An 18,143-nucleotide genomic window follows, 5' to 3' on the forward strand; every position below is an offset into this window, starting at 1 on the left:
GGAACGTAACAAGGGGTTAAGTGAACCTTTATACCCCACAGGTGTTTCACGACTTTTTCATATGTAAAAAAAAAAATTTTTTGTTTTACCTAAAATGCTTGTTTTCCCAATAATTTTACATTTTTAAAAAGGGTAAAAGCAGAAAATACCCCCCAAAATTTTTAACACAATTTCTCCCGAGTATGGCGATACCCCATATGTGGCCCTAAACTGTTGCCTTGAAATACGACAGGGCTCCAAAGTGAGAGCGCCATGCGCATTTGAGGCCTAAATTAGGGACTTGCATAGGGGTGGACATAGGGGAATTCTACGCCAGTGATTCCCAAACAGGGTGCCTCCAGCTGTTGCAAAACTCCCAGCATGCCTGGACAGTCAACGGCTGTCCGACAATACTGGGAGTTGTTGTTTTGCAACAGCTGGAGGAAACAGTGGCGTACCAGACGTTTTTCATTTTTATTGGGGAGGGGAGGGGGGCTGTGTAGGGGTATGTGTATATGTAGTGTTTTTTACTTTTATTTTATTTTTTGTTAGTGTAGTGTTTTTAGGGTACAGTCGCACGGGCAGGGGTTCACAGTAGTTTCTCGCTGGCAGTTTGCCGCAGCTCAAACTTGCAGCCGGATACTTGCTGTAAACCTCCGCCCATGTGAGTGTACCCTGTACTTTCACATTGGGGGGGAGGGGGGTAACATCCAGCTGTTGCAAAACTACAACTCCCAGCATGCGCTAACAGACTGTACATGCTGAGAGTTTTAGTTTTGCAACAGCTGTAAGCACACTGGTTATATATCACTGAGTTTGTGACCTAACTCAGTGTTTCACAACCAGTGTGCCTCCAGCTGTTGCAAAACTACAACTCCCAGCATGACTGCTGAGAGTTGTAGTTTGCAACAGCTGGAGGCACACCGGTCGTGAAACACTGAGTTAGGTAAAAAAAAAACTCTGAGTTTCACAACCATTGTGCCTTCAGCTGTTGCAAAACTACAACTGGGAGTTGTAGTTATACAACAGCTGAAGGTACACTTTTCCATAGAAAAAATTTACCTCCAGCTGTTGCAAAACCATAAGTCCCAGCATGCCCATAAGGGAATGCTGGGAGTTGTGGTTGACTGCCTCCTGCTGTTGCATAACTACAGCTCCCAGCATGCCCTTTTTGCATGCTGGGAGCTGTTGCTAAGCAACAGCAGGAGGCTGTCACTCACCACCTGCTGCTGCTCAGGGAACAGGTCAGTCCCGCCGCCGCCGCTCCTGGGGCCCCAATCCCAACATTGACGCCGGGGATCGGGGTCCCCAGCTCCCGGGGTCCACGTCCCAATCACATCCTCCGGAAGAGGGGCGGAGCGGGTTGCGGGCGTATGGATACGCCCTCGGTCCTTAAGGACTCGGAATGCAGGGCGTATCCATACGCCCTATGTCCTGAAGAGGTTAACAAAAAAACAACAAAAATAAATAAATAATTTATTGTGCTGTAATCTTGATGAACCAACAAAATTATAGTTTTATTTTACTGCACATTATTAATGTTAAGGAAAAAAACAAAACTATGGTGGAAATGCTTTTTTTTTTGTACATATATTGCCTTCTAAAAATGTGCTAAAAAGAAATTGAAATGCCATTAAAACTACAAGTCCTCCTATAAATAAAAACATAAGGGCCCTATTGTTAACACCTTATACTGCTCAATAGTTCTCTATAATATGCTCCATGCTGCTGCTTCTGAAGGTGTACTTTAGAGATATAGAGGAGCCATCATAGTGGGTTCTATCTCAGGAACACTATAGGGTAACAGGCGGAACTGGATACATATACAGGGTGGGCCATTTATATGGATACACCTTTGTAAAATGAGAATGGTTGGTGATATTAACTTCCTGTTTGTGGCACATTAGTATATGTGAGGGGGGGAAACTTTTTAAGATGGGTAGTGACCATGGCGGCCATTTTGAAGTCGGCCATTTTGAATCCAACTTTTGTTTTTTCAATAGGAAGAGGGTCACGTGACACATCAAACTTATTGGGAATTTCACAAGAAAAACAATTTAAGTGCTTGGTTTTAATGTAACTTTATTATTTCATGAGTTATTTATAAGTTTCTGACCACTTATAAAATGTGTTCAATGTGCTGCCTATTGTCTTGGATTGTCAATGCAACCCTCTTCTCCCACTCTTCACACACTGATAGCAACACCGCAGGAGAAATGCTAGCACAGGCTTGCAGTATCCGTAGTTTCAGGTGCTGCACATCTTGTATCTTCACAGCATAGACAATTGCCTTCAGATGACCCCAAAGATAAAAGTCTAAGGGGGTCAGATCGGGAGACCTTGGGGGCCATTCAACTGGCACACGACGACCAATCCACTTTCCAGGAAACTGTTCATCTAGGAATGCTCGGACCTGACACCCATAATGGGGTGGTGCACCATCTTGCTGGAAAAACTCAGGGAACGTGCCAGCTTCAGTGCATAAAGAGGGAAACACATCATCATGTAGTAATTTCGCATATCCAGTGGCCTTGAGGTTTCCATTGATGAAGAATGGCCCCACTATCTTTGTACCCCATATACCACACCATATCATCAATTTTTGTGTTCCAACAGTCTTGGAGGGATCTATCCAATGTGGGTTTGTGTCAGACCAATAGCGGTGGTTTTGTTTGTTAACTTCATCATTCACACAAAAGTTTGCTTCATCACTGAACAAAATCTTCTGCGTAAACTGAGGGTCCTGTTCTAATTTTTGTTTTGCCCACTCAGCAGCACCTGAACCTACGGATACTGGAAGCCTGTGCTAGCATTTCTCCTGCGGTGTTGCTATCAGTGTGTGAAGAGTGGGAGAAGAGGGTTGCATTGACAATCCAACACAATGGGCAGCACATTGAACACATTTTATAAGTGGTCAAAAACTTGTAAATAACTCATGAAAGAATAAAGATACATTAAAACCAAGCACATCATTGTTTTTCTTGTGAAATTCCCAATAAGTTTGATGTGTCACATGACCCTCTTCCTATTGAAAAAACAAATGTTGGATTGAAAATGGCCGACTTCAAAATGCCCGCCATGGTCACCATCCGTCTTGAGAAGTTTCCCCCCCCCCTCACATATACTAATGTGCCACAAACAGGAAGTTAATATCACCAACCATTCCCATTTTATGAAGGTGTATCCATATAAATGGCCCACCCTGTGTATGTGTGTGTGTATATATATATATATATATATATATATATATATATCTATCTATCTATCTATCTATCTATATATATATATATATATATATATATATATATATATATATATATATCTATAGTATGTATATATTTTTTTTTTCAGTTTTACAAACTATGTAACTACTGAACATTAAGAATGAAACCTGAAGAGAAGAAATCTAATGAAAAATGCCACATAAAAATGATATACTGTAATTTGTTCACACACGACAGCTTATCCCGGAAATATACTTGAAACAGGTAACATTAACCCATTAACCAATTTATTCTTTCTTGGGACCCTACTGTCCCTTTATATGCAAAAATCCAATATAAAATGAAACAGTGGCATACTCCATGAAATGCCTTCCCTAGAAGAAATGTTCTTAGTGGAGAATACCTTCATTATGAGGTGTAGTGCAGAACAAAAAGTGTAATGAACAAAAAGCGGGCGATCCGCCGCACAGCCATCCAACAAGTAAATGGATAACTGACATAACTATGCATAATGGGCAGAATAGTTAAAACTTAATAAATCCCAGAATACCCTTTTAACTCCTTAAGGGCCACAGGTTTTTCCGTTTTTGCACTTTCATTTTCTCCTCCTCACCTTTTAAAAATCATAACCCTTTCAATTGTGCACCTAAAAATCCATATGATGGCTTATTGTTTGCGCCACCAATTCTACTTTGTAATGACATCAGTCATTTTACCCAAAAATCTACGGCGAAACAGAAAAAAAAATCATTGTGCAATGAAATTGAAGAAAAAACGCCATTTTGTAAATTTTGGAGGCTTTCTACGTAGTAATTTTTTCAGTAAAAATGACACCTTATCTTTATTCTGTAGGTCCATACGGTTAAAATGATACCCTACTTATATAGGTTTGATTTTGTCGTACTTCTGGAAAAAATCATAACTACATGCAGGAAAATGTATACGTTTAAAATTGTCATCTTCTGACCCCTATAACTTTTTTTTATTTTAATGCACATTGGGCAGTGTGAGGGCTTATTTTTTGCGCCGTGATCTGAAGTTTTTAGTGGTACCATTTTGGTATTGGTCGGACTTTTTGATCGCTTTTAATTCCTTTTTTCATGCTATAAAAAGTGACCAAAAAGACGTTATTTTGGACTTTTGAATTTTTTTGCCTGTACGTCATTGACTGTGCGGTTTAATTAATGATATATTTTTATAGTTCAGACATTTATACACACGGCGATACCACACATGTTCATATATATTTTTATATACATGTTTTTTTATATATATGTTTTTTTTTTTTTTTGAAGGGAAAAGGGGGGGGATTTGGATTTTTATTAGCGAAAGGGTTAAATGACATTTATAACTTTGCATTGATCAGTGTCATCGGCGGTCAATTGCTCAAGCCTGCATCTCAGGCTTGGAGCAATCAATCGCCAACCCGACGCACCGGAGGAAGGTAAGAGGACCTCCGCTCACATCCTAGCTGATCGGGACACCTCATTTTCACTGTGGTGGTCCCGATCAGCCCCACTGAGCAGCTGGGAAGCTTTTGGTTTTGTTTTAGATGCGGCATTCAACGAATGCAACGTCTAAAGGGTTAATAGCGTGCAGCACAGCGATCGCTGCTGCACGCCATCTGCCCCGGGTCCCGGATTCAGTTATATGCCGAGACCGACCCGATATGACACAGGGTCACCGCGTGACCCCGCGTTATATTACGGGAGCCGGCCAAGGACGTAAATATACGTCCTTGGTCGTTAAGGGGTTAAAGAATTTACAATGCCTCAGTTTAGCCTCAAAATATATCTGCAGCAACCCAGTGGGTTTATTCTCCAATCATGCCATTAATTAATTCATTAAAATAATTTAATTAGCTTGAGGCATGTGTCACGAAGCCAGAATATTCAAGTATTAGGTTGGGTTCATGCATATTTAGTGCCAATGGGCTAATTACTGCACAGCAAAGCTACATTTGTCTAACCATGAAGAACCAGAGTTTTGTGGTTGGGTTTTTGGCCATGTGATTTTTCAACAAAACAGTAGCAAATTGCAATAAAAGTTTGCGGCATAGCACAATTCTGCTGTGTTTGAACCCAGCACAAAATAAATTGTTTTGGGTATTTTCTACAAAGTAAAAATAGCTAGGAGAGCTCCTTCTGACTGTCACTATTTCATAATTTTTGCCAGAGGTCGTAAAAGGACTTATATTGTTTACGAATATTATGTAACATCTGGAACGTCTAAGTTATGTTTGACTAGAATAGGAAAGTAGTAACAGTCAATTCTTTTGGAATGTCTCATTCTGTCTCCACTTCTAAATGGGGTTTAGCTAGTAAGCTTATATGAAACATCTAGTCGCATATAAGGAAAAAACTACCAAAAATATTATTCTCCATGGAGACCTATCCCATGTCAGGCTTTAGACTTGTTTTATTGCAGGCAAACAAGCACCACAGGACATGGTGATACATGCAGTAAAGAAGTTATGAAGGTGACTTTTCATAACAGAATTTTATAGGCTTAAGTCTTATTAAACCTATTGCAGCAAAGTTAGAAACTGAGAATAGGCCACTAGGTGCAGTCTCAGACCATTTATTTCTGTCTTCTTCTCTTGAGGAACTACAAGTGGCACCATGACTAGTAAACTGTTACACACCTATACCTAAAGGGAAACAAAATATGTATTGTGTAAGCCTGTAGATAGAAAATATAAAAATAGTGGCCTGGCTTCTATAGTAAAGTAACGCAGTAACATATCCAGTATACATGTAAATGTGACGTAAAATCTCATGGACATACGGTAGATGAATTATGGTTAATTGCAATATGTAGATTGCATGAATCTCTATCACTGCACACATACTATGGAGACGCAGTTTACATCTGTAGACCTCCTATTTCACACATGCCTTCTTCTTTCAGCTGTATTAGCAGCTTTTGTCTGGCCCACAGGGAAATTGGGCTCCTGAATAGTGTAGAGACATGTCTGCATTTTCCTAAGATTTGCAAAAAACACACCATTTTCATTCAAATCATGGAAAATTCATGGGGGCTATTTTATCCATGTTTATGTGTGCCTGTTTTTCATAAAGCACAGGGAATAGTGCAGCCCCGAGCTCGCCCACAGCCACTTTCCCTGCCTACTTCACAATCCACCCAAAGCGACAGACTTCCAACTGGTTGATGTTCCCTACGTTGAGAAACTATTGGATGTTATAAGCCTGGTAGTCAAGTCAAACCATAGGTAGCTGAAAACCTACTATAGGACTAAAAGTCCTAGAACTGTGCTAGTTCTTCTGTGATTAACTCAAGAAATCAAAATGAGGTAATACTGCTTTTTCTGCTATTAGGGGTACTGAGAAATGACAAATACCATCAAGCCTGGAGCCTCTAAAATGATCCTATGGCTATGAGGTAGCTTCAGACTGGAATTGATTGGTTTGGAAAGGCCCAAAATCCAATGACCTTCCCACACATGTAATACTAGGCTGCTGCTCATTGTTGCTGACTGTTTATGAAAAAGCATGGGGATGGATCACATTTAAAAATTATACAGTATATTATTTATTTATAAAACCAAAAAACTTTCCCCCTTGCTTTTTAATAATCAGGTACCCCCAAAAAACAGTGCCACTCAGATGGGCCTCCATACACGTAATAGTGCCTCTATTTGTATTGTACTCAGTAATAGGGCCTCTCTTTGCACCCAACACAGCTATAGTATCCCTCTTTGTGTAGTACCTTAGGGGCATCAACAAAGTGATAGTGCTCTTATTATTGTTCTTGTAATAGCAACCTTTAAAGGGGTTATCCACCATAAGGGGATTTTAATACGTACCAGGCAGTAATGGACATGCTTAGGAAGGATTTGCGCTTGTCTTGGGGCTAAATGGCTATGTTGTGAGATTACCATAACACTGTGGCTAGCTTTTTGTGAACTGGTATTTCCTGTTTGAATTTTTCTTTTTTGCCTACAAATCCCATAATTCCATTTTCCTCCCTCCCACACATCAGCCACCCCACCCATTGAAACATAAATGAGCGTCATCCATTCAAAAGACCTGTGGTTTTCATTCAGGGTACCAACAGTTGTTGCATTAGTTACAGACTGATCTCTCTCCCACCAAGTGATCCCTCCACCCATTGAAGCAGACAGGCTCCCTGTCATCAGCTGACTAGTGACTCAAGTCTTGGCTGCTTTGCAACCTGGGAAAAATCTGAAACAAGTCGTTTTGTATGCTGTAAAAAATTAATATATGGGTGAAAATCGCATAAGAATTGTGAGAAAACCGTCACACACAGGTACAGACACTATATTATGAACTACACTAACTTTACAGCCCCTGTAGCATAGTCAAGTAAATAACATTCCTGGAATACCCCTTTAAGTGTCCTATACAGAAACAGTGCCTTCCTTTGTGCCTGTAGGAAGTAATAGTTCCCCCCTCACAGTAAAAGTACCCCATTAGAGCCCTGCTTACATTGATAATGCCCTCTTACTGCATTTATTTAGTGGCATAGCTTCCACTTAGTTCCCCTAGTACCCCACACATAGTTAAAGTGGACCTTAGTGTCTTAATGGTTAAAGTGCCCCCTCCAAAAAAAATAAAAAAAAATAAAAAAAACAATATCTAACTACTTATAAATTCTTATGATCTCCTACAATGTATGGAGCAGCTAAAGTTACAGGCCTTTGGCCTGAGCTATCTGTGACATATTACAGGTTGGTGCACCTGGAGTTATTACTGTATCACACTGTAAGATAAAATATACTAGTAAAGGAACAAAAATATCAGCCTGATGAATCTACCAAATGTCGTAGTCACAGCAAACAAAAAGATTGAAAGCAAGAGTGACTGAAAAGGGTGACATAACTTTGCCAAAAGTTATATAGACAAAAACCAAACTAGAACTCTCTGTCATTTTATACAAGTTCTATGTTTATATTTGAGGAAATGAAGCCCATAAATAAAAGTGCACCATGATGCTGCTGGGCTGCTTTGGGGCTGAAGGCCTTGAAAGTTTTACTGGAACATTTTAGAGTAAAATGTGCTCTAAGTGTAAAAAAAGCTAGGTTTGAGGCAAACAAAATGGGTCCTACAGCAATATAATTTAAAACTCTATTGAGCACTGGAGTATACTATTGTGATAAGGACCCTTGTATACATTCAAGGTCTTGAGAGAATAACAGAGGGGGAAAAACTACTAAAACACAGGTCCAATAAGCTCCCAAGAGGGTACAAAAAACATTTGGATGCTATCATTGTTTCCAAAGCTTGTGCAACCAAGTATTAGAGAAGGGTGCATCAAGGACGGCGGGCCCCCTCACACCACACACACCACACACGTTAGTAGTGGCGATGCGCCGCCTCTGTTCACTGTTCTAAAGTGTCCGAGGTGCATAATATCGCAGCAGGCACTTTAGACTCCAGTGATTCCCAACCAGTGTTTTCAAATTTCTCGCCCCGCCTGTGACCCACGGCGGCACAGGGGAAGCCTGTGTACGCTTTACTGTGCGTGCGCACACAGAGTCCCCCAGCGTCTCCCAGTGTCCCCCTCCTCCCTGCGGCGCAGGGCATGAGCGCCCTGTCGGTGTCCTGCCCGAGAGGGGAAGAACATGGAAGCTGCGCTGGATTCCCATGCTGGTGGAGTTAAGAAAAATGGCTTGCTTAAGGTAAGTACTGTACCCTTTCCACCCCTCTGTTACCCCTTTTCAACCCATGTCCACCCCACCTCCCATCACCCATGTCCACCCCACCTCCCATCACCCATGTCCACCCCCCCCATCACCCATGTCCACCCCCCCCCCCCCCCCGGCACCCATGTCCATCCTCCGGTCATTCATGTCCACATTGTCCACCCCCTTGTCCATCCCTGTCACCCATGTTTATCCTCCTGTCATCCATGTCCCCCTTGTCCATCCCTGTCACCCATGTTCACCCCCCCGTCCACCCCCAGTTTACCCCCTGTCACCTATGTCAACCCCCCTATTCACCCCTCTGTCCCTTTGTCACCCTTGTCACCCCTCTTTTCTTCCCATTGTCATTCTTGTCCACCCCCTGTTCACCTGCCCCTGTCTCACATGTCCACCCCCCTGTCTCCTGTGTCCACCCTACTGTCATTCATGTCCACCTTGGCCACCCCTCTGTCACCCCTGTCCATCCCCCTGTCACCCATGTACACCCCTCTATCACCCATATACTCTCCTCTACACCCCTCTGTCACCCATGTACACTCCTCTACACCCCTCTGTCACCCATGTACACTCTTCTACACCCCTCTGTCACCCATGTACACCCCTCTACCCCCCCCCTGTCACCCATGTACACTCCTCTACAACCATGTCACCATGTACACTCCTCTACTCCCTCAACACCCCTCTGTCATCCATGTACACCCGTCTATCACCCCTACACACCTCAGTCGCCCCCTGTCACCCATGTACACTCTTCTATACCCCTCTGTCACTCATGTACACCCCTCTGTCACCCATGTACAGTCCTCTACACTACTCTGTCACCCATGTACACTCCTCTACACCCATGTCACCATGTACACTCCTCTACTCCCCCATCACCCCTGTCACCGATGTGCACCCCTCTGTCACCCATGTACAGTCCTCTACACTGCTCTGTCACCCATGTACACTCCTCTACACCCATGTCACCATGTACACTCCTCTACTCCCCAAACACCCCTCTGTCACCCATGTAAACCAGTCTATCACCCCCTACACACCTCTGTCACCCCTTACGCCCCCTGTCACCCATGTACACTCCTCTACACTGCCCTGTCACCCATGTACAGTCCTCTACACTGCTCTGTCACCCATGTACACTCCTCTACACCCATGTCACCATGTACACTACTCTACTCCCCAAACACCCCTCTGTCACCCATGTAAACCAGTCTATCACCCCCTACACACCTGTCACCCCTTACGCCCCCTGTCACCCATGTACACTCCTCTACACCCCTCTGCCACCAATGTACACCCTTCTGCCACCCATGTACACTCCTCTTCACACCTTCACACCCATGTACACCTTTGTACACCCCTCCATCACCCTTTACACCTATAAACCCCTGTATTATTCTTCAATTGTAAAAGGAGAATCTGCAAGCTGATGCTTTGTAAAGTGCGGAGCCTAATAGGTTTGTTTTGCAGTTTAACAGTGAAGAATTGTGGCTGGAAGAAATGGTGATGACAGCCTGGACCAGACGGAGAAGAAAGGGGAACAACGCTGATTAGAGAAGACTTAATTTGTGAGTTTCTGTATAAAGGAGGACTGTAATCTACATACCCACAAATAAATAGATATTGTGCATTGCAACTTTTTTTTAATATAATTTTTTTTGCTTGTCAACTTCTGAGCGGTGCCCAGAGCCGGAAAAGGTTGGGAAACACTGCTTTAGACAGTGAGTCTGCAGCTGGCCGACCCGGGTCTGACGAGGGACATCGCGCAAGTGACGTATGTCCACAGACCCGTGCAGGAGGACTTCAGTGACGTCACTCATCAGGCCGCCGCCGGAGAAGAGAAGCGCTGCGCAGGCCAGGTAAGTGTCTCTGTGTGTGTGTGTGTGTGTGTCTGTCTGTGTTTGGGGGGGGGGGGGGGGGGGCTATGCTACCTAATGTGGGTAAACTATGCTACCTAATGTGGGGAAACTATGTTACTTAATGTGGGGGCCTGAATAAGCTGCGGCATATGGGGAGCCTTAATAAATAATTAACAACTGATATTAGGAGGGGGGTCCTTCTGAGCATCAGATATGGGTGGGAACCCCCCTAAGCATGTGACATATGTGGGTCCACCTGAGTAAGTGACTATGAAGGGGAAGGGTCCTGGACAGTTGACGTATGAGGGGGGGGGGGGGGGGCAGGCACATTCTTTGCACAGGGGCCCTCTGCTGTCTGTGTCTGCCCCTGATTGAATGTATTTGTGTCAGTTAAGTTGACCACATGTGTAAACGTGAGTGTGTTTGGTGTACAGAAGTCATTCTCCTTGTCTGACTGCCAAAATTGTCATCAGCTCTGAAAGATCACAGTGAGCTGGAGTAACCTTGGTGAGGTACAAAGGTTGAGTGCAAACAAAATGGGTTGCTGGCCTGAGGCCTGAAAACTGGACACAAGCTTTTCTTTCTACTGAGAAGTTGGTGGACTGAATTCTGGAAGATGTGGCAAAAGGGAAGGAAGAGGTTCAGCTTCTCTTCTGGTGAAGTACCCTGGATAGTTACTTTAATGTGGGCTTGCTAGTGGGGCCTGAGATGTTAGGACAGTTGGGCTGGGCCACATAGACAGTGGGAGGGGAAAGTGAAGTTAGGTTCCTGAGAGTGTGGTCTTTAGGAACAAAAGTAACCACCTGGAAATGCTAAGAGGAGATCTTGTGGCAAGTAGAGATGAGCAAATCGATTCGGACGAATCTGAATTAGCTACGAATTTCCTGAAAAAATTTGATTTGTAACAAATCCAAATATCGCCACGATTGCATAAAAAGAATCGCTTCATTAAACTCCAATTAGTGCGGTCCAGGGAATCTAAAATGGCAGCTATACATGTGAGGACATGGGGGCAAGGAATTCTGGGAAGGCGGGTAGGCGGGATCACCCTGAATCACATGCGGCATGCAGCCTATCAGCAGCAGCCACCCCTGTGATGTCACAGCCGTATATATTCGGCAGCCCCTGCTAAACACAGGCATTTCTGGGACTTTTTTTTCAGAGAGCAGACACTGTGTGTTCAATACAGAACAGATCTTTGCAGTGAATCCATTCACCTGAAGCCCCCATCACTGCAGGCAGGCAGATAGACAGGGACAGTAGGGAGGGAGGGAGAGAGAGTAAACTTTATGCTGCAACTGTACTGGGGTGTATTACTCTAAAGCTAATAGGGGCCAATTAGTGTGAGCACTAAAAGACCTAGTCAACTGCTTTTAAATGGGCACTGTCACCAACTTTATTTTTTGATATGTTGTAGTACTTATGTACTACAACATATCTCTAATATACATTTATTATTATTTTTTCATTAAAAAGGTTTAATTTACATTTAAAAACCGGCCACTGAAAAAGGACTGATTTTGGAGTGGCAATCAGTCCTTTTTCAGTTAGGCTGCACTCGCTCCCTGCATGTCAATCAGACAGGCGGGAGTGAGCGCATTGGCACCCCGGCCACTGGCTGGGAGGCCACTCCTCCCGCACATCGCCGCCGCCTCGTTGCCGCCGTTGTCCCTGCACACCCGCTGCCGGACTCTGCAGTAACTGCAAGTGTAATGAGGGAACGGGGTATGCGGGGCGGGGGGGAGGAGGGAACAGGCTAGTGCCGTGGCGAGGGGGGGGGGGGGGAAACAGGCTAGCAAAAAAAAAATAGGATGGTGGGAGCTACCCTTTAATGCCTAAATCTCAGAGTAACCGTACTGGGGTGTATTTTCCTATCATAAGTGTAATATACAGGCACTCAGCGCTTTTACGTTTTCTCCTGTTAACCTCATAGGGGCCAATTATTGTTAAAGGCCAGAAATACCTACACACCTGCTTTTAATGCCTAATTCAGGTGTAACCAAACTGGGGCATATTTTCCTATCATAAGTGTAATATATACACACTCAGCTGTTGTACAAGTATGTCAGGCAGAGAAGTGCCAGGACATTCACAGAGGAGTGGCAGAGGCCTAAATTTATCAGGCTCAAGCAGAGGTCGCAGCAGAGTAGGGGCGCGTGGCAGCAGGAGTTGCAGCGAGAGGTCTGAGCTCCCGTGTCAGCTAGCGGTCGTGTCTCGACCCATGATTGATTGGTTCACTCAGTCATCCCCTTTATCCCAAGTGATATTTGGCACCCCAGTCAACAGTCGGTTCCTCAGAATCAACCCTCAGTTGGCAAGGCCCTCAAGCTGCTGTTGCCACCCCCAGGCTCTCTGATTGTGCCGCCATATGGTCTCCTGATGCTGCCACCTCCAGGCTCTTTCATTGTGCTGCCATATGGTGGTCTCCTGATGCTGCCACCTCCAGGCTCGCTCATTGTGCCATCATATGGTCTCTTCATGCTGATGCTGCCACCTCCAGGCTCTCTCATTGTGCAGCCATATGGTCTCCTCATGCTGATGGTGCCATCTCCAGGCTCTGTTATTGTGCTGCCATATGGTCTCCTCATGCTTCTGCTGCCACCTCCAGGCTCTGTTATTATGCTGCTCTGCCACCTAGATAGGCTCCCGCCACCTCCAGGCTGTGTCATTCTGTCGCCATGTGATCTCCTCATGCTGTGGCACATTAAACTTGTTAACCCCTTAAGGACGCAGGACGTAAATGTACGTCCTGGTGAGGTGGTACTTAACGCACCAGGACGTACATTTACGTCCTAAGCATAACCGCGGGCATCGGAGCGATGCCCGTGTCATGCGCGGCTGATCCCGGCTGCTGATCGCAGCCAGGGACCCGCCGGCAATGGCCGACGCCCGCGATCTCGCGGGCGTACGCCATTAACCCCTCAGGTGCCGGGATCAATACAGATCCCGGCATCTGCGGCAGTTCGCGATTTAAATGAACGATCGGATCGGCCGCAGCGCTGCTGCGGGGATCCGATCATTCATAACGCCGCACGGAGGTCCCCTCACCTTCCTCCGTGCGGCTCCCGGCATCTCCTGCTCTGGTCTGAGATCGAGCAGACCAGAGCAGGAGATGACCGATAGTACTGATCTGTTCTATGTCCTATACATAGAACAGATCAGTATTAGCAATCATGGTATTGCTATGAATAGTCCCCTATGGGGACTATTCAAGTGTAAAAAAAAATGTAAAAAAATGTAAAAGTGAAAAAAAAAGTGAAAAATCCCCTCCCCCAATAAAAAAGTAAAACGTCCGTTTTTTCCTATTTTACCCCCAAAAAGCGTAAAAAACATTTTTTATAGACATATTTGGTATCGCCGCGTGCGTAAATGTCCAAACTATTAAAATAAAATTTTAATGATCCCGTACGGTGAACGGCGTGAACGAAAAAAAAAAAAAAAAGTCCAAAATTCCTACTTTTTTAATACATTTTATTAAAAAAAATAATTATAAAAAATGTATTAAAAGTTTTTTATATGCAAATGTGGTATCAAAAAAAAGTACAGATCATGGCGCAAAAAATGAGCCCCCATACCGCCACTTATACGGAAAAATAAAAAAGTTAGAGGTCATCAAAATAAAGGGATTATAAACGTACTAATTTGGTTAAAAAGTTTGTGATTTTTTTTTAAGCGCAACAATAATATAAAAGTACGTAATAATGGGTATCATTTTAATTGTATTGACCCTCAGAATAAAGAACACACGTCATTTTTACCATAAATTGTACGGTGTGAAAACAAAACCTTCCAAAATTAGCAAAATTGCGTTTTTCGTTTTAATTTCCCCACAAAAATAGTGTTTTTTGGTTGCGTCATACATTTTATGATATAATGAGTTATGTCATTACAAAGGACAACTGGTCGCGCAAAAAACAAGCCCTCATACTAGTCTGTGGATGAAAATATAAAAGAGTTATGATTTTTAGAAGGCGAGGAGGAAAAAATGAAAACATAAAAATTAAATTGTCTGAATCCTTAAGGCCAAAATGGGCTGAGTCCTTAAGGGGTTAAAGGGGTACTCCCGTGGAAAACATTTTTGGGGTCTTTTTAAGTCAACTGGTGCAAGAAAGTTAAACAGATTTGTAAATAACTATTAAAAATCTGAATCCTTCCAGTACTTATCAGCTGTTGTATACTACAGAGGAAATTATTTTCTTTTTGGATTTCTTTTCTGTTTGTCCACAGTGCTCTCTGCTGACACCTATGTCCGTGTCAGGAACTATCCAGAGCAGGAGAAAATTTCCATAGCAAACCTATGTTGCTCTGGACAGTTCCTGACATGGACAGAGGTGTCAGCAGAGAGCACTGTGGACAGACAGAAAAGAAATTCAAAAAGAAAAGAATTACAGCTGCTTATACGTACTGGAAGGATTAAAGGGGTACTCCACTGGAAACTATTTTCTTTTAAATCAACTGGTGCCAGAAAGTTAAACAGATTTGTAAATTACCTCTATTAAAAAATCCCAATCCTTCCAGTACTTGTCAGCTGCTGTATGCTCAACAGGAAGTTCTTTTCTTTTTGAATTTCCATTCTGCCTGACCTCAAGTGCTCTATGCTGACACCTCTGTCTATGTCAGGAACTGTCCAGAGCAAGAGAGGTTTGCTATGGGAATTTGCTCCTACTCTGGACAGTCCCTAAAATTAACAGAGGTGTCAGCAGAGAGCACTTGTCGTCCGGCAGAAAGGAAGAAAAATGAACTTCCTGTGTATTATACACTGGAGTACTGGAGTACTTCCTGTGTATTATAAGTAATTTATAAATATTTTTCACTTTCTGGCACCAGTTGATTTTAAAGAAAATGTTTTCCAGTGAAGTACCCCTTTAAGATTTTTTAATAGAAGTAATTTACAAATCTTTTTGGTACCAGTTTATTTTAAAAAAATGTTTTCCACCGGAGTACCCCTTTAATTTCTTCAAAATCTTCCAATGACATATCAAACATCTCTTTAATCTATTCAATTGGGATGCCATATGGTCTCCTGACCCTGCCGCCACCTCCAGGCTCTGTCATTGTGCCGCTCTGCAGCCTACATAAGCTGCCGCCACTTCCAGGATGTGTCATTGTGCGCCATGTGATTTCCTCATGCTTCTATTCAAAATCTTCAATTTAAAATATAAAAAATCTCTTTAATCTTTTCAATTGTGAGGCCCTATAATCTAGTCAGGCTGCTGCCACCTCCAGGCTGTGTCATTGTGCCGCCATGTGATCTCCTCTTGCTGCTGCGACATTACATTAAACTTGTTAATCTATTCATGTGATCTCCTTGTTATATTAATCTTGTAGTTTACAGTAATCTACAGTATTTTTATTGATCTTGTAGTTTGACAGTATTTTTTCATAGTAAAATCATCAGGCACCCGGGACACTTAGTCACGAGCATGGGGGATGGGGAGTGGGGAGGGGTGCTGAGAAGCAGGGGCTGGGACAGACGGTAGCTGGCCTCGCGGCAGACTGCCAGCTCGATGTTACCATACAAGTGTGGTAGCCCTTGGGGGGTATTGGTAGTTGGGGTATTGTTTCAGTAATTGAGGGGTTAATGTTAACCCTATAGTTCGTGACGCCAGGCTGAGGGCTAGTATGCTGAGATGATTCTCCGGCCTATCGCCGCCCTTCCCAGTAATGATAGGTGCATAAAAATAAAGACTGAAGGTCCACAAGGTAGATAAATTTGAACTTGCATAAATTTTACTTAACAGCTTGCGGTACATCCATAGAGTAGTAACAGTCTCAATCAAACAGTCTCCATATACCTCAATGACTGACAATTGTTGCGGACCTTGAAATAAATTAAAGTCTCTGAATTTAGGGTAATTATTGCAGATCCGTCCGGATTTAGGGGATAAATAAGGATCCGGTGATCCTGCAGAGTGCTTAGGGATTGATACACTCGCGATCCTGAATATATCAGCCGTTGCCGCAAGGCTCAAGCCTAACTCACTGCGATAGACAGCTGCGCAGATCCTGCTCGTTTGACAGCCCGGGAACAAGAGCGAGAACAATGGCCGCCGCTCCCTTACATGGGCAGGGGCGGGGCGAATCTGATTGGTCAGAAAATCTGTCACTCACCGTTAGACAACGTGATGAGATTGACTACGTCACAAGGACCTCCAAAGGTCCTCAATCAGAAATACCATAGAGTTCTCCTAACCACGTGACCCGCAGGCCCTGATACGCTATGGACAGGTAATTAACTATATATATAGGCATGGATATAATATTTACATGCTTCCTAAGTAAGCTATTAGTGCAATAACTATCTGGACGAGAGGTGACCAAGGGTGAACTAGACAATGGGTACCCCGACGTCCTAGGGACTCTGGCTAAGGGGACCCGCATACAGAGGTACCGGATAGGATACCGTACCGGGACACCACACAAGTATGAGTTTTTTCACTGCAGCAATTATACACTATCGGAGCTGGAATTACCGTGGCTTCTGGCACCAGACTTGCCCTCCAAAGAGTCCTCAAAAATGGATTTAAAGTTTGCTCATTCCAATTAACAGGCTCTGTCATTATGCTGCCATGTGATCTCCTTATGCTGCTAGTGCATTAAACTTGTTAAACTATTCAAAATCTTCAATTTAAATAAAAAAAAAAAAATCTCTTTAATCTTTTATATTGTGAGGCCCTATCGTCGTCGTCATATATATTAGCTCTGAAATTACCACAAGATTCAAAGGAAACAGGTTGGAGCGATGAAAAAAAAACAAAAAAACAAAAAAAACATAACTGATTAAATGACACATTCGCAGTTTCATATGCAGTTTCACAGTACCAGCCATGTTTACTTACACATGCATGGCTTAATAGACTTAATAGATGATGGTCATTACCTCCAATGGGTTCTCAAAAAAGCATAATTTTTTTTTAATATAAATTAAAATTAAATTAACCCCTTCCCGACCTATGACATACCTGTACGTCATGAGTGGGAAGGTGTTCCCGACCCATGACCTTCAGGTACGTCATGAACATTTTTGCCGCTGCTCGCGGCATCCCGCAGCGCCCGGTAAGATGGTGGCTATCACTGATAGCCAGCCATCTTACCATGCGACCACTGGGGGTTTCATCCCCCACCCCCCCACCCCCAGCGATCGCTGCTATCAGCTGGTCAAATCTGACTAGCTGATAGCAGCGTTTTGCTATCAGAATACTTAGCAGCGCGGTGTGTGAGTCCCGATCACGGGGATCGGGACACACACCGCTCTGCTAAGTGTCCCTTACCCGTCCACCAGGGTCACTTACCCGGCCATGTTGTGTCCTGAGCTGTCCCGGCGCGAGCGGTGTCCTCCAGGCGGTCCCGGTGGTGGTGCGTCCCGGCAGTGAGTTTGCAGCAGCAGGGCGGCAT

General features: G+C 43.7%; 2 protein-coding genes across 4 annotated transcripts in view; both read left to right on the forward strand.

Annotated features, from left to right (window-relative positions):
* The window catches only part of LOC130355319 (keratin, type II cytoskeletal 6C-like), an 80,211-nt gene that overhangs the window by 3,612 nt on the left and 58,456 nt on the right, over window positions 1-18,143 (forward strand). The window contains exon 2 of one of the 3 annotated variants that reach the window (XM_056555339.1): window positions 3,331-3,467. The exons of 1 other annotated variant lie outside the window; for it this stretch is intronic. The gene's annotated coding sequence lies outside the window, so the exon portion shown is untranslated. Of the gene's footprint in view, window positions 1-3,330; window positions 3,468-10,644; window positions 10,749-18,143 lie in introns of those variants that run through there. One more of the 3 variants, XM_056555341.1, reaches the window with a different exon arrangement.
* Window positions 3,333-18,143, forward strand: part of LOC130355322 (keratin, type II cytoskeletal I-like) — a 98,453-nt gene continuing 83,642 nt past the window's right edge. Inside the window, exon 1 of the mRNA XM_056555345.1 lies at window positions 3,333-3,467. The gene's annotated coding sequence lies outside the window, so the exon portion shown is untranslated. The remainder of the gene's footprint in view (window positions 3,468-18,143) is intronic.

This window comes from Hyla sarda, chromosome 2 (genome assembly GCF_029499605.1).
Source record: "Hyla sarda isolate aHylSar1 chromosome 2, aHylSar1.hap1, whole genome shotgun sequence".
Classification (NCBI taxonomy): domain Eukaryota; kingdom Metazoa; phylum Chordata; class Amphibia; order Anura; family Hylidae; genus Hyla; species Hyla sarda.